This window comes from Equus quagga, chromosome 12 (genome assembly GCF_021613505.1).
Source record: "Equus quagga isolate Etosha38 chromosome 12, UCLA_HA_Equagga_1.0, whole genome shotgun sequence".
Lineage (NCBI taxonomy): Eukaryota > Metazoa > Chordata > Mammalia > Perissodactyla > Equidae > Equus > Equus quagga.
The window spans coordinates 80,083,193-80,106,487 of NC_060278.1; the positions used below are offsets into that span (position 1 = coordinate 80,083,193).

General features: G+C 41.6%; 1 protein-coding gene across 6 annotated transcripts in view; it reads left to right on the forward strand.

Annotated features, from left to right (window-relative positions):
* Window positions 1–5,163: 5,163 nt before the first annotated feature.
* The window catches only part of SLC23A2 (solute carrier family 23 member 2), a 128,397-nt gene continuing 110,265 nt past the window's right edge, over window positions 5,164–23,295 (forward strand). For 2 of the 6 annotated variants that reach the window (XM_046679710.1, XM_046679711.1), the window contains exon 1: window positions 21,278–21,386. The gene's annotated coding sequence lies outside the window, so the exon portion shown is untranslated. Of the gene's footprint in view, window positions 5,292–8,716; window positions 8,767–21,239; window positions 21,387–23,295 lie in introns of those variants that run through there. The other 4 variants (XM_046679713.1, XM_046679709.1, XM_046679708.1 and 1 more) reach the window with 4 other exon arrangements.

Below are 23,295 nucleotides of genomic sequence, written 5' to 3' on the forward strand. Positions count from 1 at the left end.
CTGATGCTTCTGGTGTTTAGTGCTTCCCTCTGTGCACATGTGGTGGCGATTTTGGGCTGATGGAGCTCTTGTGCCTTAATTCCTTACTTTTGCTTCAGTGCTATTAAAAAATAAGATTTGAGACTTTTGCTCCATACTTCCATAATAGCCTTGCATGACTTTTCTAATTATATTCTTTAGGCTTTTTCCAAAAAATGGGCTTCCCTTCGTATTCCAGGTCTCTGGAAACACTTGTCCTAACTAGATTTTAGGTCTTGTTAGTCTTGTTAACTCCTTAAAGTTGTGGATGGGAATTTAGTAATGCGTGTAGCACGCACAGGGAGCAGGCACCAAGCGCCCTCTGCGCATATCCTGGCGTTATTTTCCTCTTGACAGTTTCTGGTGAGCAATGAATCCCGTCTGGGTTCTGGTTCTCCCGCTGCTTCCAGTTGGGTTTGTCTCTGCTTCCCCTCGGTGCCCCCCACTGCCATCGGAGGGTGGGGCTTTGGGATTTCTGAGCCCTTTGTGTTCATTGTTTCATTGTCCCACGCAGTTTTATCAAGCACCCTCTTCGGCTGAGTGGTGGGTCAGACACTGGGGCACAGCTAGCGGGAAACAGCCCGCCTGGGACTCCCTCATGACCGTTTCCAGGTCTTTCCTGGTTCTGAGTTCAGAATTCTGACCCTGAGTCACATTAATCAGATTATGATCTAATCTTGATCACTCCTAGACATTTTGGAAAGGCTTTAGGGTTAGCGTACGTAAAATAGGCTTTTCACCTTGAACTCGACACTGCTTATTCACAGGCTAAGGCAGAGTTTAAGGAGAAAATGGAACTGTTTGTGTTAGCCGAGTTTGACATATTACCACCAATTGCCGTTGGGCTGCGTTTTTAACTGGGTTGTTTTGCCAGGAATATAAATCAGGCATTACTCCTCAGATCCTCAGGTAACTGGGAAGACTGTCGAAGCCCCCGTTTTTCTTGAATTAAGTGTTTATTGCTTGATTTGTAATATGGGATTAGGTATGTTAAGTGAAGGAAAGGCTTTTAAAATTTTTTTGAAAGACAGTTGCAACTTAAGCATGTGGGCAAAATTACTTTTAGTGACTTGTTTTGCATATGTATTTATGAACTTTAAACTTTTTCTAATCACAAATATTATGCACGTTCATTAGTAATGTGTAAAACAGAAAAGCATAAAGAAATAAGATACCCAGGGGGAATCACCGTTAATATTTAGGTCAGCATCTAGGCTGCCTAACTTGCCAAATAATTGTAGCTTTTATGTAAAAATGGAGATGTTCTATTTTTTTTTCCCCCACTTGGTAAGAGATCATGACTGTTTCCCCATGTTATCAGATAGTATACTATAGAATGACTTGGTAGTATTTTATTATGAAGTATTTTTCTGTCGTAATTTAGTTAGCCAGTCCTTAAATATTGGACATTTACTTGTTCTATGATTAGAATGAATGTAATTATACTCATCTAGTTATTTTCCTCGAACAATGGTTTTATTGCATATGCGTTTTTAAAGGGATGGCTGTTAAACGTTTTAAAATGATTTTGACCCAAAATATCTGGCTAAAAATGATGGCAGATATTTCTCTGATCTTGGAATGGGGAGGGACTTTCTCATCACGAAAATATTAGAAGAAATTGCAAACAGATACTAGATTTGACTCAGAGATTAAAAATGTATCCTTTATTTCGAGTCGCATAAACAGAGTGGAAAAAAGCAGTCATTTACTTTTTCTGGGGAAAATGTTTGCAACATGATAAAGGGTTAATGTCTTTATAAGGAGCTCTTACAAATGAATAAGAAAAAAATAAACGTAGTGAAAAAATGGATAAAAGGTACTCACAGTTCGTAAGAGAACTGTAGACGCACGGATCAAAGAAGTCAAGAATTGAAACCAGATGTCATTCTTCGCATGTCATATTTGCAAAAGTTAAAAAAGAATCTAGGAATGGCAAGTAAGGTTAACATACAGTTTTCTTTTCTTTTGCTTTTTTTTGTTAGCTTGTCAGTTTCCCCAGAAGGAATTGGGAGAGTTTCCCATTTCCCATTTCTTACTGGGACGGTTAAGAAATAACTAGCCTGTGAACTAGTCTGAGCCTGGCACTTTTTTTGAGGACAGTTCTTCGCTTTTGTAGTTTCCTCTATTTGTTTATTATTTGGTTTTCAAAAAATAGTTTTCCTAAAAAACTTGTCCACTTCATCAAGATTTTCAGGTACATATGTGTACTGCTTTTGGAAGTCCTTTCAAAAATACGAACTAAATGTTAAAGCGGGAATAGTCCGTAGTGTTTTGTGTTTGCCCTTGTTTTCAGAAGATCTTCTTTGTCATATTCAGCAGGTGTCATTTGAATTTTTATTGAAGAGGTTTTTGCTTTTTAACTCAGGAGTAGGTGTTTTGTCAGCCTCTTTGGCATCTACTGAATTGATGCAATGATTCGGCTGCTCCAAGTTTCCGGCCGGTGGATGGTATTGGCCTTGGGGTTACATCCTTCCTGCTTCTGAAGCGTTAACATCCATTTTTAAGGAAATGGTAAAATACAAAGATGACACTTCTATATTTCCCCTAAAACTTTTTGGCGAATGTGTTTTCTCTCTGACATCGAAGTCTGGAAGTCAAGGCATATAGTACTTTGGCAAACTCCAGTTAAGAAACAAGAGCAGCACTGTGAACATTTTCTTGTGAGTTCTGAGTGGCCTTTATTGGGGAAAGTCAGGTGGCGTGTCATTGTGCTCTAAGTGACATTTCCTCTGAATTACTCACTGGGGCCTGGGCTTTGATCTCAGCCCTGTAGCCTTGTGTGCAAAGGGCCGGTTTTCATGTTTCCAGAATCTGGGAGAACTTAAGGAGGCGAGGGGTGTTCTGCTGGCGCTGTGACACAAGTTCAAGGATGCTCACTGATAACTCAGTCTTGTTTTTGTTGAGTGGCTCCTCCTGCTTCGTTCCTTTCTCAGAGATTCCCTTCTCCAAAATACATGTGTGTTTTCCCAGTATTAGAACTTCTGACCCAGTTCTGTGTTTTGGTTTCCGATAGCTGTTCAGTGGAGTAGAAAGCTGGTCCTTCCAAGTACTCGTCTTACCGATCAGCTTAAAAAAATACTTGCCAAAAATAAATCTTCATGGGTACCTTCACTTGCCCTTTCAGAGTTTTTCTGATTCGTAGCTAACATGACATTTTGTTAATTTGCAGCTTTGCCCTCATGGACCTTTTTTTTAATTAATATTTTTTAGCTCTTTAAAGGTTTTACCAAAGAAGCATAAGCATGTTGGAAAATAATTCTAACTTGTCAGAATTGTATAAAGCAAATTTTGAAAGTCACACCACCTCTTTACCCCCTACACTTCGAGGTGGCTTGATGTTTATCCTTTCTAACCCTTTGTGGTACCCACAAATATGTACTGTATAATTATACTTTTAATAAAAGTGGGATTATACTATCCATATTGTGCAACTTGCATTTTTCAAAGAACAGTAAATATTATTACAGTTTATTTAACTGAAAATAAGCTGTTCTTCTAAAGCTTTTCTTTTGTTACCTTTTTTCATGTTCCATTCATGTTCCATCTTTCCATTATTCCTCTTCTTGACTAATCTTCATTGATGGATGTTGCCTTTGTGCCTCCCTTCTGACTCTGTAAATTTTTAATAAACACAGCTTAAAATAGATTTGTGGTTGTGAAGATTTTATTTTGGGGAATCAGTTACCTTTCTCTTTTTTTTTTTTTGCCTTGCGTGCGACATATATTTAGAGGAAAACATAATTTCTGCATTCATATTCTCATCACTTAAAATGAGTAATATATTTTGTCCTACACGGCAAAAGACCACTGTCTAGTTTCTGAAATTAAGAAAAATATGGATCACTGGAGACTCGTTGAATGCTGGGCTGGTACAAGTCTAATGGCATTTATGTGCTGATAACATCGGTGAATGGTGATGCTAACTCGCCTGGAACAAACAGTGGAATTGAAAGATTCGTAGCCTAAGTATTTTCCAATAAGAAACTTGGGATCTGGCTAAACCTGTGTCACTTGGTGGGTTTTTCTTCATAACAAAAGGCCAGGCTCATGACTGGTGCCACACTGGCTGTTCTGAGAGACAGCGAGTCAAGCTCTGGGTTCTTTTTATTGTAAAGTGAATGCATAGGTACAAGAGTATGCAAAATACATCCATTTAATAAGCAATAAAATGAACATCTGGTGACCTGTTGATAACCCAGTTTAAGAAACAGAATGTGACCCAGCTCTTTTGGAAGCACCCTCCCAATGTTTTCATACATTTTTAAGAGGCTTTAAAAGAACATGATTTTTGAGTAATTAAATCTTCTCTTCTGTTTTCCCCACAAACATAGTAATTTCAGTTTATTCTAGTGGTGGCATTGAGGCATGTGGAGTTACGACTAGAGATGAGGGCTCTGCTGTCATAGTCCTGATGGGCTCTGACCCCTGCGCTGTCACATCTCTTGCATGCCCCAGGACCTTGACCAGGAGGCCTCGCCCCTCTTGGATTGTCTTACCTGTAAAGTCTGGGCCCAGGGGATCCCAAGGGTTGTTGTGAAGATGAAATTATGCGCGTATAATGTGTCGCACAATGCCTGGCACATAGTGAGAACTAAAATCTTTAAAAACTTGTTTTGAATCAAGGCCTTGTGCTAGGAAATATGGAGTTAAAAAATTATCAAGGTGGGGCCGGCCCTGTGCCTGAGTGGTTAAGTTTGCACGCTCTGCCTTTGGCGGCCCAAGGTTTCACCAGTTCAGATCCTGGGCGCGGACACGGCACCGCTCATCAGGCCGTGTTGAGGCGGCATCCCACATGCCACAACTAGAAGGACCCACAACTAAAAATATACAGCTATGTACTGGGGGGATTGGGGGAGAAAAAGCAGGGGAAAAAATTATCAAGGAAAAAACCCAATTGAATGCAAAATTGCTTTTTCCAAGGAGTTCTAAAATACCATATTCCAAAATATTTTGTGCAAACGGAGAGTTTGTGATCCTGCCCAGGGACAGGCTGGGGCCTCAGAGATGTTCCTTAGGAGTGAGGAAGGAATAGAACGGGTTCCAGGATTGGGCACAGCTGAGGGAGAAGTCCGCTCGTACCAAGTGACTCCTGCTAGGTTTATTATTAGTCTTTATTTTTATTTACCATTTGTTTTTCTCCAGCTAGGTTTTGACTCTGCTAACCGGACCTCCCCATGTGGTTTTGACCTTGGACCTCGGCAGGACAAGGAGATGTAGCTCAGCGGCTGGTACCGGGAAGCGTATGGACAGGTGCACGTCACTGCATTTAGGTGCGTCTGAAACCCAGTCTTTGTCCCGCTGAGTTTCGTGATAGAGTTGTGCTGACAGCCCTTTGGTGTTAGAACTCTTATGCTTGCCCTCTCACCCTTTGCACATGTCAGCAGCAGTCTAAATGCAATCTTGGGAATAATGAATTGTTAGGTTAATGCTAATGATAAGGTAATGGGCTTCTTTAGGCCAAATTCCGAGTAAGTAGATTAAACTAGACAATAAACGGGCATAGTCTTGCTGCTTATACTCATTACAAGGTACGAGGTAAATATTTTCGTTTTCCTTTACGTACTTTCAATTTTTTTATCAGTGAACATTTGCGTACCTACTGCTGTTGGTGTTCTCCGTCAGGGTCACAGGTCTGAGTCCTGGGGATCAAGAGCTTTAAGACCTGTTCCTTCACCCTTGTTCAGGCATTCTGCAATTTAAGTAGTGAGACTAAGCACATAGACATTACGAAGGAGCATGCCTTCTTGTTTTGTTTTTTTTTTCCTCTCCTTCATCCCAAAAATCTTGATGGGCATTTTGGTTATTTTAAAATTTTTGCTATTATAAACAATACTGCAGTGAAATTTCTTGTATATAATTTGGGGAGAATAATCATAAGTAAATTCCTGGCAGTAAAATTGTTGGGCATAGAGTGGAAGATTTTTCGGTTTTTTAATTTTGGTAGATATTGGCAAATTGTCCTGCAGAGAAGGCTAAGAATTTACACACCTACTGATAAACATTCTCTCAAACACTTTGTCTTCTCACAACTAAATTTATTCAGTCTGGTGGGTGTAAAATGTTATGTCAGTGGTATTTTTATTTATTTACTTTTAATTTACAGACAGTACCAGTCATTATTTAGGTGTACCATTATAAGAGCTTTCCCAGATGCTTAGAGGGGATCACTCCTTTTCAGAAAATGTTTATTTTCATTCTCTAATAAAAGAAGGCTGTGCTTTCTATTTAAAAAATAAATTTTAAAAACTTGGGAAATTCCAAAAATTAGGAAGAAGTATCCTTGATCCTACCACCTGATGACACCACTGTGAACATTTTTGTGTTTTTCTTTTATTCTCTTTGTTTTCTGTGTGTAGCTTTTTTTTTCCCCCGTAAGCCGTCATCGTCAAATTGTATGTGTTACTTTCTCAAAAGTGTTATTTATTAACGATGAGGGAGGTGAGGGGGAGACAGTTCCATCCGGGATACCTACAAGATAAGTGGTCTCCCAGCTGGGAGCGTCAGTTACACCTTTGTATCTCCATCCGCAGATCTCCTTCTCTGCTCTGTTCTTTCACAGAGCTTCTCTTTCGAAGCTCTGGTGGTTTTTGGTGAGCACTTGCCAAATGCACCTGCTCCTGCCAGCCCAAAGTCTGCATGCAGACCTTGTTCCTCGCCTGCCTCGTCATGCCCTTTTCCTTCCTTACTTCCGAAGGACACTCTCTTGTTTTTTTCCCAAAGGTCATCTTTGACACCAAGTCTTAGATTTTTTTTTTTCCTTTGAAATCGCTCCCTCTGTCCATCCCTTTTTCTCATCGCTCCGAGCATACAGGTGACAGTTCACTGCCTGGCTGTTCGTAGCTGAGGACACCGGCTCTGCCCACTGCCTAGAACCTGCAGACCATTGCCTGGTTCTGACTGAGGCGCATTTTAGAAGTTGATCCACAGATGCGGAGGGGCTTAGACATAAACTGGATCAAAAACTTGAAGGAGTGAGGAGAAATTTTTGTTTTGTTGGTGGCTGATTTCTGAGAGGCCGTGTCTGGTAATTCTGGTGTTTTTGGTTTACAGACTGTGGGCTGTTGACGTCAGTGTCCCAGTTTCTCATTACTAACCATGTTATATAAAAATGCTGCGTTGTTTATAGTTCGATCAGTAGCAACAAGAGAATTAAATATTTACGGGAAAAATTGAGTAGTTTCAAAAACCTCTGTAAACACTGAGGATGATTGCGGAGCTTACATAAGAAGGTGAGGCGGGCCGATGGGAGAGTTGTGTAACGGTCACTCTGAAAGAGGTTCTAAGCATCTTAGATCAGCTCTGGCCCCTTCAGTTGGGTATGTTTTAAAATCAATGTGTTAGTGTTGGATTAAGACCAGCTGTTTACAAATTTTCTGAATCATTTGCTGACTTTCCGTTTGGTATGGAAAAATCTCGTCAGTAAATTTGTCCCATTCCTTCTAATGATAATTCTTTTTAATTACAGGTATTATTTTGTTTTAGGTTTGCTGTACGAAACCAGAATCTGCAATTCAGTAGTTTTGAAGCCCCTCTGTATTTGAGTAGTGTTTAGTCTTGGATGGATCCTGTGTTTTTTTTTTTTTCTGAGGAAGATTAGCCCTGAGGTAACATCTGTCAACCCTCCTCTTTTTGCTGAGGAAGACTGGCCCTGAGCTAACATTCGTGCCCATCTTCTTCTACTTTATGTGTGGGACGCCTACCACAGCATGGCTTGCCAAGTGGTGCTGTGTCCGCACCCGGGATGCGAACCTGCGAACCCTGAGCCGGCGAAGCAGAATGTGTGAACTTAACCACTGTGCCACCAGGCCGGCCCCGGATCCTGTATTTTATTTAGATTTCTTGTGCTGATTCTGAGCTTCCCTGAAGAACCCTTGGTTCCCCTTATGACCTTTGGGCTTGTGCTTCTTAGCACGTGGATTTCTGCTCTGGCCTTTCTCACATCTGCTCTGTCTGTCCTTCTCCCAGTGCTGAGAAGTCAGGGTATGGCACCTGCTCCCCTCCATCAGTGCAGGCTGCAGAGCTGACTGTGGTGGAGGGGTGGTAATAGAGGGTTTGTTTTGTTGTTTGGACTCAGATATATGGCCCTGCCTATGTTGTGTGTGTGTGTGTGTGTGTAAAATCAAAGTGTCAGAACACACTCCTTGGTTGGAGTCTGATCATGATTACCGTGGTTGTGTGCTCTGAAATAGCATTTACTTTTCTCTTTTCCTGGTATCCACTTTCTTTAGACCAGCGCTGTCCAATATAATTATAATGGGAGTCCCATATGTAATTTTCTAGTAATTATATTAAATACAGTAAAAAGAAGCTGGTAAAATTAACTTTAGTAATATGTTTTATAACCTAATGTATAAAAAATGTTAAAACTTCATGTAATCAATATAAAGTTATTAATGAGATATTTTACTTTTTTAAATAATAATTCTTTGAAGTCTGGTGTGTATTTTACACTTACAGCACATCTCAGTTGGACTGATTGCATTTCACGTGCTCAGTAGTCACATGGGGCTGGTGGCACAGCTCAAGGCCCACGTTGCTTTATCTGCCACTGAGTAATAAGTTTTCAGCTTGTAAGCTTTTGGGTTTTTGGGTATTTCGTAATGCCACCCACTTGTCACAGATTGCATGATAACATATACTCATAGTTGAATGATGCCTCGATCAGCTTCCCTTGTCTCATTTTTTTTCCTTTCAGTTTGAGAGGTTTCTTACTGCTTGGAAAAGGCTTCTGAACCAATTCAACAGGTAAATCGATATGCAGTATTTCTAGATGTTAATTCATTTGTGCCTGATTTGAGAATAAAAAAAATCCTTAACATACTTACATATATATATATTTATATATAAAGTTTTTTTTAGTAATTTTCTATTTTACCCAAGAATCACAAATACATTTTGTAGTTTATAATTTTAGACACACTAAAGTTTAGGGTCCAATGAACGATTCTCATTTCTTTTAAAAGAACTGATGGCCTAGGAAAATGTGAAGTACAGTACTGTTGTTAGACAAGCATGGCCTTTGGAAGATTGAAGAGAGTAGAAGGATATGAGGAAGAACAGGAGAATCAGGACCTCCTGAACACGGCTTTGCAGAACGTTTGGAGAGCCTGCCTCCTGACCACACTTCCCGTCTCCTTAGTTACTCTGCTGCTGTCAGCAGCTTCTCAGAAATGGGGGCCGTGAGCGTCTAGTGACAGGGAAGCGCTGACCCGCCCTGCTGCTGTTTCAGGAGCACAGTGCCTACATCAGTATGGCGTGTGTGTTCCACTTTGAGTCCCTTACTGTCTCCCTCTAGTTTGTCTTGCCTGCATATTTATCTCAGTATTGTCCTTCGGCAGTGACTTATGGTTTAAAAATTAAAGTGATACGCACACATTATAGAAAATTAAGAGCAGAAAGTCGCTTATAACCCTGTGATCTAGAGGTAATCACCCCCCTTGCCGGTGCTTCCTCCGTTTTCTCTCTGTACACACTGTAATGGGGTTATCATGTCTGCTTTGTAACTGGCCTTTTCCTCCACTCAGTGATACACTCAACACATTCCATCCCAGGGAATACGTCTAGTACCAATTTCTTTTTTTTGGAGGAAGATTAGCCCTGAGCCAACTGCTGCCAATCCTCCTCTTTTTGCTGAGGAAGACTGGCCCTGAGCTAACATCTGTGCCCATCTTCCTCTGCTTTCTATGTGGGACGCCTACCACAGCATGGCATGCCAAGTGGTGCCGTGTCCACATCCGGGATCGAAACTGGTGAACCCTAGGCTGCCGAAGCGGAACGTGCGAACTTAACCGCTGCACCACTGGGCCGGCCCCAGTACCAATTTTTTAATCTCCACAATATTCTGTTACAGGAATGTACCTACAATTTAACCAGTTTTTTATTTTTAGACATTAATAATTTCCCCTCTAGTTTTGGATTATTCTAAGCAGTATTTTAGTGAACAGTCTCATAATGAAAAATTTTAGCCTTTTAAAATTATTTTGTTATGATAAATTCCTCAAGAGTAGAATTGTTGGGTCCAAGGCTATGTGTATTTTACTGATGTTGTTAAATGACCATCTAGAAATGTTAAGCCAGTTATTACTCCCGCTAACAGTATATCCAAGTGCCTACCTGCTAAAGGGACATTAAAAACGTGATTGAATAATCTTATGAGTTTGTTGAATGAATTATGAAAGATAGGTTTTGTTTATGCTCTTTTGGATTTTTCACATTTTTTATAAGAAAGCTTATACATGAATTATATTCCTGTCAGGAACACAGTGAGAATCACGTTAAAATATAAAAGGAATCTTGACAGTATTAGGAATTCTTACAGCCAAGTAGACTGCTTTTCAGTGTGTGCTGCTAAGGTGTCCTGAAGCCAGTATGCCAGAGAACCTGCCTCCTGAGGTGGTGGCTTGCTGGAGAAAGTTTTAGGTATACTCTTTACTCTCTGAGATCTTATTTTTTGCTAGCCAAAACTTAGGAACCAAATAGATTTCAGAAAAATGTGGATTCTGCACTGCATGAACTCAAGAAGAGCATAAATTTGAATAAGAAGGAGACTTGATATGAATTGTGGTCATTCTGAGGATTACTCCCTTCAGTTTGGAGGGAACAATGAAGAGAGGTCTGGAAAGGATTTGCTGAGGATTGATAATTTGAAGAGAAATCTGAAATATGAATACGAATTCTCCAGATGTTGCAGCATTCCAGGTGGAAAGACTTAGCAGGCTGTTTTCCAGCCTTAATTTGACATTGCCCATGAGTTTTGAAGTTCACCCAATCTGTGGTACCACTCTCGCTTTACTTTTTCACCATCACCTGCCAACTTCTTGGTCATTCCCAATGTTCCTCAAGAATGTTGGCTCTTGGCGTGCTACTTTTTCTTTCCGCTGTCTTCTAATATCATCTCTAAGTCGTTGGCTCATCCGGTCTCTGGACCTCGCCATCCCTTCATATGATCTTTTCCATGGGAGTTTTGCTTCCAGTTCACTTCCCCTCTCCCGGGCCTTATCATCTCCCACCTGACACTCTTGGAATCTTGAGCTTGGAGAGTCTCCTCTGTGCACATGTCCTGTCCTTCCTCGCTCTCATTCGGGCACGTTGTTCCTGTTCCTCAGGCACATTGGTGTTCTCTGTCTTCCTCTTGCTTTCCTCACCCTCTTTACCTGCCGTGGTTGCCACAGGGAATCACGTGACTGTCGTCTTACCAGCATCTTGTTTTCCTCACTCTCTGAACTCGCCCCATGACTTGGCATCCTACCTCAGTGGCTCAGTCCTACTATTGAGATTTCCTGTGTTTTTTGTCAGTTGCACTCTGCTGGAGACAAACCAGATATCAAGGTGACTTTCTCCATTACATATTTACAAATTTTGGGCTCAGACCTTTGAGTTCTGTATTTTTTTAATGTCATTCCTTTTACTCATCCTTTTCCCAGTCTCAGCTCAGCCTCCTTCCTCTCCCCCATGACCTCTGCTTCTTAGTTCATTAAGAAAATAAGTCGTCAGATAAGTGCTCCCTCAACTTCCTGTCTTCCTACCTCATCGAGTATTGAGAAATAGTAACTAGCTGTGCGCATCTCTCCCCACGTTATTCCACAGAGGATATGAGGCAATCATTACAGATGGTCTGTGTGGAGCTGTTGTAACAGACTGCAAGTCTACGGGGGAACTGCTTATCTCTCCCTGTGGCATAGTTAGACCTTCTTATCTCTGGTTTAGGGAGATAGGCTTGTGTTTTCATAGAAGATAGAACTTTAGAAGTGGCACAACCCTTGGAGAGGGGCAAGTTAAGTGACCTCCCAGGTGACAGAGCTTGTTAATGGCACAGTCTGGGCTGGAATCTCGATCACATCTTCATTGGCCTTTCCTTGTCTTAAATAAAATTACTTTAGATAGATTTTTTTTTCTCCTAGGGAGAGGTTGGATTGGAAGCTAAGACGACATCAAATTTATTTGTAGTTTAAAAATTAGATATTGGAGGGGCTGGCCCCGTGGCCGAGTGGTTAAGTTCGCGCGCTCCGCTGCAGGCGGCCCAGTGTTTCGTCGGTTCGAATCCTGGGCGCGGACATGGCACTGCTTGTCAGACCACGTTGAGGCAGCGTCCCACATGCCACAACTAGAGGAACCCACAACGAAGAATACACAACTATGTACCGGGGGGCTTTGGGGAGAAAAAGGAAAAAATAAAATCTTAAAAAAAAAAAAAAAAATTAGATATTGGATATACATGGAACAGAATCCAAAAGGTACATGAGGACAGACCCGGGAACTGCTTGCCTCCTGTCTGATCCAGCTCCCCTCTCTGGAGGCAGTCACTTCTACCAGCTTTTGTGTGTATGTTTGTGTATCTTTCCTAAAGATTGTCTTTGTCAAAAATTTGTTTTTAATTGTGAAATTTCAAATATGAAGAAAATGAGAGAATGACCACTCATACGCCAGAAACCCAGATCTAATAAGTCTACGCATGTTGTTTTTGCTTTAGATTTTTTTTTTAAAGAAAATAAAACATTTCAGATACCCTCTTTGTATGCTTTGCTAATCTCGTCTCCCTCCCTCTCTCCCAGAGGTAACTTTGCAGTCCCTATTTTTACTTTTTTTTTTTTTTTTTTATTTTTTAAGATTTTTTATTTTTTCCTTTTTCTCCCCAAAGCCCCCCGGTACATAGTTGTGTATTCTCCGTTGTGGGTTCTTCTAGCTGTGGCATGTGGGACGCCGCCTCAGCGTGGTCCGATGAGCAGTGCCAGCTCCGCGCCCAGGATTCGAACCAACGAAACACTGGGCCGCCTGCAGCGGAGCGCGCGAACTTAACCACTCGGCCACGGGGCCAGCCCCAACCCTATTTTTACTTTTGTATTACATGTTTATGTATCCATAAACACATACAGTATTGACTGCATGAGTTAAAACCTTAAATAAAAGATCTTATGTGGTATGTGTTCTGCAACCTACTGGCTCGGTCAGGAATCTGTTTTCAAGCCATGTTGCCCCAAGTGGCTAGAGTGCATTCATTTTAACTGCTCTGTTTTATCCCACTGTTTGAACATACCTGAACTTATTTATACATTCTCCTATTGATGTGTTGGTTGTGTACTGTTAAAAACAAGGTGGAGTGTGCTGAGAAGTGGCATTGCTGGATCGTAGTGCACACACATCTTCAACCTGCTAGTTACCAAATTGTTTTCCCGAGTCTTTGAACCAGCTTGCATTTCTGGCAACAGAGTGGAAAAAGTCCTGTTTGTCCACAGCCGTGCCCACACTTGCTGTTGTTAAGCTCTTTTATTCTTGCCTTATCTGATGGGTGTGGAATGGTACCTTGTTTTAACAGGGATATGCCATGGTTTGTTTGTCCATTCACTAGTGAAGGTGAATGCTGTTTCAGTGTTTGGCTATTGTAAATAAAACCACTTAAACATTTATGCACAGATTGTTGTTCAAACATAAGTTTTCCTTTCTCTAGGTAGATACCCAGGAGTCCTATTGCTGGGTCTTAGGGTTGAGGTATGTTTTAACTTCATAAGAAATGGCCAAACTGTTTTCCAAAGCACTTGTCCTGGTTTATATAACCACTAGGAGTCTGCAAGAGTTCCTGTCACCCTGTGTCCTTATCAGCACCTGGTGTTCTCTCAGCAGTTTTTCTCTTTGTTTTAGCCATTCTAATAGGTATGTCATATAGCTTTTTAACCCAAAGAATGAAAATTAAAAGTTGATTATTTTAAAATGAGTAAAGTAATTGATTTTTGCCCTCCTTGATCTTGGATGATCTTTTTTCCGCCTTAATTCAAAATCAGAGCATTGTGTAAGGGTAACCAAAGAATGAAGCAGAGGCAGTACAGAGCAGCATAACATCTGCTGCTAGAAAATTTGGTCAATGTATTTTTTTTGCTGTCAGAGAAGTTTGTTAAGTTATAACATCTTTGATTTTTTGGTTGGACTTTTTTTGGTGGGTTTTATTTCTGGAAAATATGTATTAAAACTTTATGGCCAAGAGTACTGAGATCTCATTTTAATGACGTCATCCACCTACTTGTGTGATTCCCCACCCCCTAGGCTTTGAATAAGATTTAATTTGAGGATGCTTGTTCCATTACTAAAAACAGAAGTGCAGAAGCCACAGATGCAGGCCAACAGCCTTATTTTATAGAGCAAGACATTTCAGGTCCACTGGGTAGTGACTTTCCTGCACTTACAGCACCGCCCATGGTCTCCACCACCACGCGTGCCTACAAGGTGGGCTTCCGGATTCCCAGTGCAGTGCTGTTTTCCCACTACCCCTGTGCTCTAGTGCATGGTGGTGACTCAGACACACCGTAACGTGAACCTTGAGTTTAAAGGACGCAGTCTTCGTAATGGACTGACTTTCAGAGTTGGATATGCTTGTTTTTACTTTTATTGCCGAATTCAGACATGTGCTGTCAGCACACATTCTGAGTCATGCTTTGAGATTATGAGTGATTAGCCAGCTTTTAAGCATCTGCCAGAGAAGCCAATTTAATTAGTCTTTGATAGTCAAGGGGAGCAGTGAATTTATTCATCCCACCCAGATGTTTACCCCTTATCATGATCCTTCCATTTGGTTCCTCTGAAGGAAAATGACATTTAGCCAGGTTTGAAATATGTACTGATCCATTCGTTTTGAAAACTTAGTAGCTGGGGTTATTCCAAATGTGTTTTCTTGCCAGATTTTCTCTCTCTGCTTGTTTTTTATTTTTAGGGTATAGTTTTGACTGTCCTAATATACCCAAATTTGAAGAGAAACTTGCTTTTCATGTAATCTGGTTCCTTTTTTCTTATTGTTTCACCGTTCCTAGCGTATTGATTCATTAACATGGCTCAACATGGTTCCTGCAGCCAGTGAGAGAGGGAAGGGAGAGGGCATGCCGATTTCTTCTCCAATCCCGTTAGCTGAAACTTAGTTGCATGGCCACATCTAGCTGCAAGAGAGGCTGAGAAATGTTGCCTGAATTTAGCTGCTTTTAACCCAGCTTAAAATCAGGGTTTCTATTAGTTTAATTAGTTGAATGAGAGAGGACTCTTGGAGACATCTGTTGGTTTCTGACACTTCTGACTTGTGCTAATGAAGAGAAGTTGGCACGTGAATCAAAGCAATGTGTAATCAGAAATAAATTGGATATGAAATGAAAATGTATTTTAATTGTCACCTCTTTATGTTTGAAATTTTCCAAAATAGTTTCTTAAAAACAGTTTTTTTTTTGAGGAAGATTAGCCCTGAGCTAACATCTGCTGCCAATCCTCCCCTTTTTTGCTGAGGAAGACTGGCCCTGAGCTAACATCCATGCCCATCTTCCTCTACTTTATATGTGGGACACCTACCACAGCATGGCTTACCAAGCGGTGCTGTGTCCACACCTGGGATTTGAACTGGCGAACCACGGGCCGCCAAAGCAGAACATGCGAACTCAACTGCTGTGCCACCGGGCCAGCCCCTTAAAAACAATTTTATATTTTATAATTTCTTACTTTTACCAAGTGCCATTTAAATATTGTAACACTAGAGGGTGCTGTTAGTCAATACATTTAATTTTTTTCCCCTCAGTTTGGCTTATTACAGAATCAGAGTAGTAGTTTTTGTCCAGCTGATAATCCTAAAGCTCCTTTGATGTTTTACGCAGTTTTACAACAGTAGGGGCACTGGAATGTCAATATGTAACATTTATTAGGAAAGGAAGAAGTAATCACCAAATGTGTAAGGTTTAAAAAAAAAAAAAGGGTAGTTTAGATTATGTCCTTAAAGGGAAAACATACATCAGAGATTACATTAATCAAGTTGGATATTTTCAAAGCATAATTCACTTCTGAAGAATTAATTTGGCCAGGTTTAGCCTTTTAGTTGTTTTGCCTTATTTTTTGTTCCAAATGTCCTAACCTTGTAGAAGTACTAAGAATTGAGCTCCTGCTAATTTTGCCCCCAGTACAGTGGGAGGGGCCTGTCTAAAACTTGGAAAATCAGATGAACACAAAGAAAAACACCTCTCATCCCACTTTACAGAGATCACGTCTGTAAACTGCGTGGAACATCCCCGTCTGCTTTCTTAGCACACTTGCACATGTGCGTGTACAGTACTGTGGAAAGGGGGCGCCATGTGAGTTAGTGCTGGTGTGTGTGATGTGTTGTCTGTGTTCATTTTGTCGCTGGCTACCTTCCTGAAGTGACATGTTCTAGCTCTTATTTTTTTTCTTTAAAGATTGGCCCTGAACTAACACCTGTTGCCCATCTTCTTTTTGTTTCTTCTTCTTTTCCCCAAAGCCCCGCAGTGCGTAGTTGTATACTGTAGTTGTAGGTCCTTCTGGGTGTGCTATGTGGGAACGCTGCCTCAGCATGGCTTGATGGGCGGTGCTAGGTCCGCACCCAGGCACCCAGGATCCGAACCAGTGAAACCCTGGGCGGCCGAAGCGGAGTGTGTGAACTTAACCACTTGGCCATGGGGCGGGGCCTCCTAGTGATTTTTTTTAGAACTCATTTTCTGACCCATTACCTGTAAATAATTCTTTTGTTTTCTCTTTTCCAATATTTGAACTTTAAAATCTTTTTCTTATTGTATTAGTTAGAACTTCCAGAACAGTCTTCTATAATGGAGGCCATCAGACTCGCTTCTGTTTCTGGCACTGATGGGCCCCATCTGGGTTTTTCAGGGTATCTCATTGGCTATTAGCATGAGATAGGAATGCTTTTGTGTGTGTGTGTGTGTGAGGAAGACTGTCTCTGAGCTAACATCTGTGCCAGTCTTCCTCTGTTTTATGTGAGATGTTGCTGCAGAGTGGCTTGACAAGCAGTACTAGGTCCGCGCCTGGGATCCAAACCTGTGAACCCTGGGGCGCCAAAGCAGAGTGGGCAAACTTAACCACTATGCCACCAGGCTGGCCAGAGATAGAGATTCTTTTTGAGGACATTTTTCTTCTATGTTGGAAGGTGCTGAGGGTTTTATTTGAAAATTGATGTTGAGTTTTGTCAAATGCCTTTTTTGTTTCTGTTGATCTTAGTTTCCCTTCTACCTGTTGATGTGACTTGTAATACTACCTTTTTTCCTTCTCTTGTGCTTTGTCAAGTTTGGGATCAAGATTATGGTAGATTTCTAAAATAACTGACAAGCTTTTTGTCCTTTCCTAGTGCTTTGGTACTGTCTGAGTAGTGTAGGAAGTGGCTGTCCTTTAATGCTTGGAGAGATGTGCCTGGGAGGCCACCTGGGCCCCGTGCATTTTTGAGTGGAAGGTCTTTATTCACCTTGGCCTTGGGAGGCTTGTTTAAGAGGCCTCTTGGATGTATTTACCAAATGTATCAATTCTGTTGCTTATTTCCTAGCTAATTTTTCTCTTTACTTTCTTTAGGGTATTTTGTTGCTTATTCTTTCTTGTTTAATTGTAAGGGTGTTTTTACAGTTTCCATTTCACCTTTGACCCAACAGTTATTTGGGAGAAAATTACAATTTTTGAAGATTTGCTAGATTTTCTTGGTGGATAATTGTTTCTTCTCTTTTTGGCATTATGGTCAGGCACTGAGAAGTAGAAATTCCTTTTCTGTGGAGGCTGAAATTTTCATTTGATGTGATGGTCAGTTTTCGCAAGTGCTCTTTGGCTGTTGAAAATAAAGCTCTGTTTTCTATGGGGTGCAAAGTTTGAATTTACTATGTTAGCCTTACTCCTTATATTGGTGAGACTCTTTAACCAATACAGAATAAAATTAACGTGGAGATCAGGCCTGTGTTCGTACCCCTCCACCCTCTTGCCCCCCATCTTCCTGGAGACAGATAGGTATGTTTATGAATTGTTGGTCATTACTTCTATATTGCTGACCATTATGGGCCTTACTTCAGTGAATGTTCAGAACATAAAAATTGAGGTAATATTTCTATTGTGAATTTTATATTTTAGTAATGTAAAATGACCCTTTTACCCCCTTTTAATACTCTCTGGCATGAATTCTGTTGTGTCTGACATTAACAATAACGCAGCATTAATGTTGGTGTATTTTCGTTTTGCTTAGTTTAAGGTCTGTCTTTGGGGATTTATTTTTTTTTATTTTGTTGAGATCACAATGTTTATAACTGTGTAAATTTCAGATGTACAGTATTACATTTCAGCTTCTGTACAGACTGCATCACGTTCACCACCAAAGTCTAGTTTCCATCCATCACCAAACATATGTGACCCTTTGACCATTTATTTTTTGATACATCGGAGAATATTTTTGGTTAAATGAATATAATTAATTTACAAGTTTCATTCGTTTTAGTCTGTTTCAAATTCTAATAGTGGTTTCCTTGAAGTAAAAAACATTAAAAAAAACCTGTTTCTCCAGTTGTCCTGGCTAAGATCTCATGGTATTTTTCCATTCCTGTCTGATTGGGAGAAGGGCTTTAGCATCTTCTTATCCCCTGTCTTCAGTCTTTATTAATGTACCCTTGTTTGATCTGCTCTATTGTCATTAATTACATTTTTTTACATTACATAGCATATGCTTAGAGACTAATTTGATGTATGTGTTCAGTTTTATAACTGGGTTTATGTTCATTATTTAGTTTTGTCCCCATCTTGATGATTTTGGTTGTCATACATTATTAGCAGCTTGTATATTACTGGCCTCTGTGAATTTTGCGTCTTATGTGATTGGAATATAGCCTGAAGCTTTTATTTTTTTTTTTCTTTTTCATTTTTCCTTCTCAGCCCATGCATATGTGAGATTACAGTTTTTGGCTTTCCCACATGAAGGGCAACTTATCTGGGTATAAAATTCTTTGGGAAAACCTTTTCTTCAGTTCTTTATAGATCTTCCTTTTCTATTAACTTCTAGCATTTAATGCTGTCTTGGACTATCCTGGGGCTAATCTTAATTATTGCTACTATTTAAGTAAACCAAACATTTTCTCTTCCTCTCTAGATGTTTCTATAACTTTTTCATCCTGTAGTTAAATGTTTTCTCTGGAGTGTGTCCAAGTATAGGTTTCTTCTCTCTGATTTTGCATGGATCTGGTGCGTTCTTGTAATCTCTATACTCAGATTTTTATTAATCTCAGAATAGTTGTTTTTTGTTCTGTATCTTTTATATCTTTGTTCCATTTGTTCTTTTTAAAAGAGTTTTATCGAGATATAATTCACATACTGTAAAGCTCTCCCATTTCAAGTGTATAGTTCAATGGCTTCTAGTAAATCAGACTGTGAAACCATCACCATAATCAAATTTTAGGACATTTTCTCCCTCCCATGAAGAAATCCTGAATGTGTTAACAGTCACTCCCTTTTCCTGTCCCCCACTGCCACCCCAGCCCCAGGCAACCACTAATCTACTTTCTGTCACTGTAGATTTGCCTGTTCTGGACATTTCATATAAATGGACTCATACAACATGACAGGCTTCTTTGTTCTGTTTTCAAGTCCAGTTGAGAAGCACTGATTATTCACCTCTTGGCTTTGCTCTTTGCTTTTTTCCCTCCGTGCTACTCATCTCTGAACTGTTACTGCCTTTCTGGACCTTTCCTTGTCTCTTGAAGTTTCTCCAGCTTCTCCTCCACCTTTCAATTTTCTGCTGTTTTCTACAATGTAACTTCTCTTTGTTGGTTCTAGGTTGACTTTGTGCTTTTAGTTTCCTTACAGTTCTTTACCACCCCAGCTTATTGTCTCTTGGTCTCAGTCTGATTTCTTCATATAATTGTTTTATTAGTTTTTTTTATTCTTTTCTTCTTTGTTCCAAATTGAAATTTTCTTTTGGTTCCTGCAGTAGAACCTTTCTGAGGTTAGAGTGTTCACAGAACATCCTAAGTACAGTTCTTGTATTCAGGATACAGAAAGTGGAATATTTTTTCCTACAGGCCACATACTGGATTTTTCCTCTTAGCTCACCTTGAGCATGGGGTGTCTTGTCTCCTTGGGTGTGTTGACCTGATGGGTGGGGTGTGTCACATGTGACCTGTGTTTTGGGCACTTGTGGTGGTGACTCTCCTGCCCCTGAACAGCTAAAGCGCTTGGCTCCCAGCCGTCTCCCCAGCTTCTCCTATGGCTTCTCCTCCAGTCAAGTGGTGTCTGCTTCTTAACGCTCTCTGCTGATTTCCTTAAGATTTTTCACGAGTAAGTAACACTTAGAGCTGCTTTTCTCCAGTTCCTCTTCTGCCTTTATCCCAGGGACCCATCTCCCAAGATGTGCTTTGCTGCTGGTAGATAGATGCCTCTTCTGCCTGGCTGTTTCTCAGCCGAACCTCATGGTCCCTGTCTGGACTGGGGAAGAGCAGCCTGGTTTGGAGAGAGGAGGCAGCTATCTGTCCTCTCACAGCACATCTCGAGGGGCAGAGGTGCCCACTGCTCAGGTTTCTGGCGGGCGCTGGCCTGGAGTCAGGACTACAAAGGACAAAGTGACTACAGCTGTGGCTTCTTCCCTCTTACTAATACTAGATGGTCAGCATGTGTTTGCTTTTTGTGGTTGTTGTTGAGGAGGATTGTCCCTGAGCTAACATCTATACCACTCTTCCTCTATTTTGTATGTGGGAGACCACCACAGCATGGCTTGATGAGTGGTGTGTAGGTCCAGGCCCCGGATCTGAACCCGTGAATCCTGGGCTGTTGAAGCAGAGAGCGTGAACCCAACCACCACGCCACTAGGCCAGTCCCTGTTTGCTTTTTTTAGTTAGTTCTTGGGTACTACCAGTGTTCAGTGGGGCCCTGCAGCTGGGACCTGCATACCAGATAGCACAGTCACTTGGGCTCTTGGGGTTAGCTCTCAATATTACAGTGATTTGTTGCCTTTGCCTATCATCTAGGGAAGAGATCATACCTTGAGATATTTTTTTTTTTTTGCTCTGTATTCAGCACTTACATGAGATCTATTTTTAATTTCTGAAAGTCTTTGAGCTTTGAAAACAGTGTCTTTGGGACCCCCAATTGGGGAACTGAAAAATGACCAGGGAGTAGAATTAATCTCCCTTTTGTCTGAGCTGCAGGCAGTGTGGCTGGACTTGTTTGTCCGAACAGAAGGGTTTGGAAAGATAGGTTTTAATTTCCCTCATTTGTGTGGGTTTGAGAAATGTAATCCCAGCAGCTGCTTGGTTTCCACAGTAGAACATGTAGCCTGCCACGTTGAAGCCTGCTACAGACGGTCGGTGAGCACAGCATACTGGAAGCATGCAGTAGCCGTTTGTAACCAGGTGGTGGCTGTTGTGTAACACAGATACATGGCATTTCTGACTAGGTGGTGTGGTTATACAATTTTGGCGAGCCTGTGTGGGTTATAAAAGCCGAAATTCCTTCAGCACCTGAGGTGTCTGCTCCTGAGTCCCAGGGCGATCCCAGCCCTGCACAGGCACCCAGCGTGGACTTGGTGGTGGCGCACTGATTAAAGAGTATTTTTGTGGATAGGGTAAGATTTCTCTCTGCAGGTAAGACCATTTCTTGGTACATAAGCTCTGCTTTGGGGAATTAGAGTCTTGTGTGTCTCTGTCTGTGTATGTGTCTGGGTCCACAGGTGTCTGTTTCCGTGTGTGCCCCTGTCGATGACCGGGTGTCTGGTTTTCTGTGAGCATCTGGCTGTGTGTGTGTGTGTCTTTGTAGGTGAGCGAGGAGCCTTTGACTCCAGTTTGCTCAGCTGCGTTACCAGAACATCTCCGAAGTCTTTCTCAGTGCTGTCAGACATTATTTAAAAAGTAATAATTGAACATTAACATTTATGCAGTGCTTGGAAGGTAGTGCCCTTCACTAAATAAGTGAGAAAAGTGACATTAAAACCTGGTGTGCCACAATTAAAATGTCAGAATCAATGCTTTTCAGGTGCTCACTTTATTCTCTGAGCGAGGTCCGGTCCTGGGACTTCCAAGGTGCTCCATGCTCCTTTATGTTTTCTTTTACACAGAATTTTAGAGGTTTGGGGAAATGTGAGTACACAAGCAAAAAGGAATGTCGATTGAGTGGACTTTGTGGAGAGCTGGAGTCTCTTTTATAGCTGAAAACATCTATTTTTAAATCCTTTTAAGGTTTTAAGGTTGTAAAAACCTCAGGTTTCAGGTTCAGACACCAAGAAAAACAATATGTCTGTGGCATAGGATTCTAAGTCATTGCAGTCTCTGTATTGAATAGATATGTTTTTTATGAATTAGGAGGAACATGCTCCTTTGCAGAAGAATAATGTATAACATACTTACAGGCATGGGATGTATGTTAATGGTCAGGGAAAAGGCTCCCCTTTGTTGAAGGTCGGGAAAAAGCTATTATTTTGGTCACTGCACTTGGTGTTAACCTGGAGAAGAATTCCAGTGTTCCCACCCCGGGTAATGGCTGTGCAGTTTCGGCAGACCCGCTCTTCACCCATCGGGTAGTCCATCATCGAAGGTGAAAGTTCAGAGCACCCTTTTCCTTATCTTGGGAAAGTCTGAGGAGGAGACGGAACTTTTGGTAAACTGGACTAGGGGGCAGCAGGGGTGCGGTGCGGAGGAAAAAGATATTGCAGAAGAGATTTGCAAATGGAATTTCTTCTTCCAGATGATAGGAAGAAAGCAGATGGTTGAGAGAAGTAAGCAAATGTCCCAAAGTCCAGCAAAACTGAGCAGGTGTAATGGGTGGTTAGAAATTAGGGAAACGTGGAGCTTGGCCTCGCTCTGCAGGCGAGAGAAGGAAATTTGGTTTTGACACTTGGGGCAGAGGAAAGGATGAGACCATTCCAGAGAGGAACGGTGTGGTCTGAAGAGTAATCCAGGGAGAGGGCTTGAGCTTGAGGCTGGACTGAAGGGCTCCTTCAAATGCTTCTCCCAGCACACGTGCCTTCTCCAGGGGGGCAGCAGTGGTGACAGTGGCTGGAGGTGACCGGGTGCCCTCCAGAGGCATCCCCTTCACAAGGAGAGAAGGTGCAAGTCATCCCCAGGAAAGGGAGGATGGACCTGGGAGCTGGGGTGGCACTGAGGGGGACCATGTCAGGAGGGCAGAGCCACCCCCGGGAAATTACCGTAGCTCCCAAGGCTGACATCCTGGAAAGTGTGTGTGGGGGACATCAAGTGACAAAGGTCATTTGGAGATGTGGAAGGAGAGAAACCTTTCTTTCCCTCTGCTGACAGAAGCTGGGGGGCTTTCCTCGGCTCCCTCCGAAATGACCTCAGACACAGCCGCTGAGGCCTTTTCCGCTGCTCATCTTCAGAGACTTGTTCTGTTCGCCAGACTGTGAGGCCACTGGAGCAGCTTTGTGCTCTCAGAGCCACTGCTCTGCTTGCCGCTTGCCCTTGGCTTTTGTCCAAGGAGAAATCAGCCTCTCTGGCCTGTTTCTCAATTGTGAAGTGGAGACGTTAACAACCCCTCCAGAAT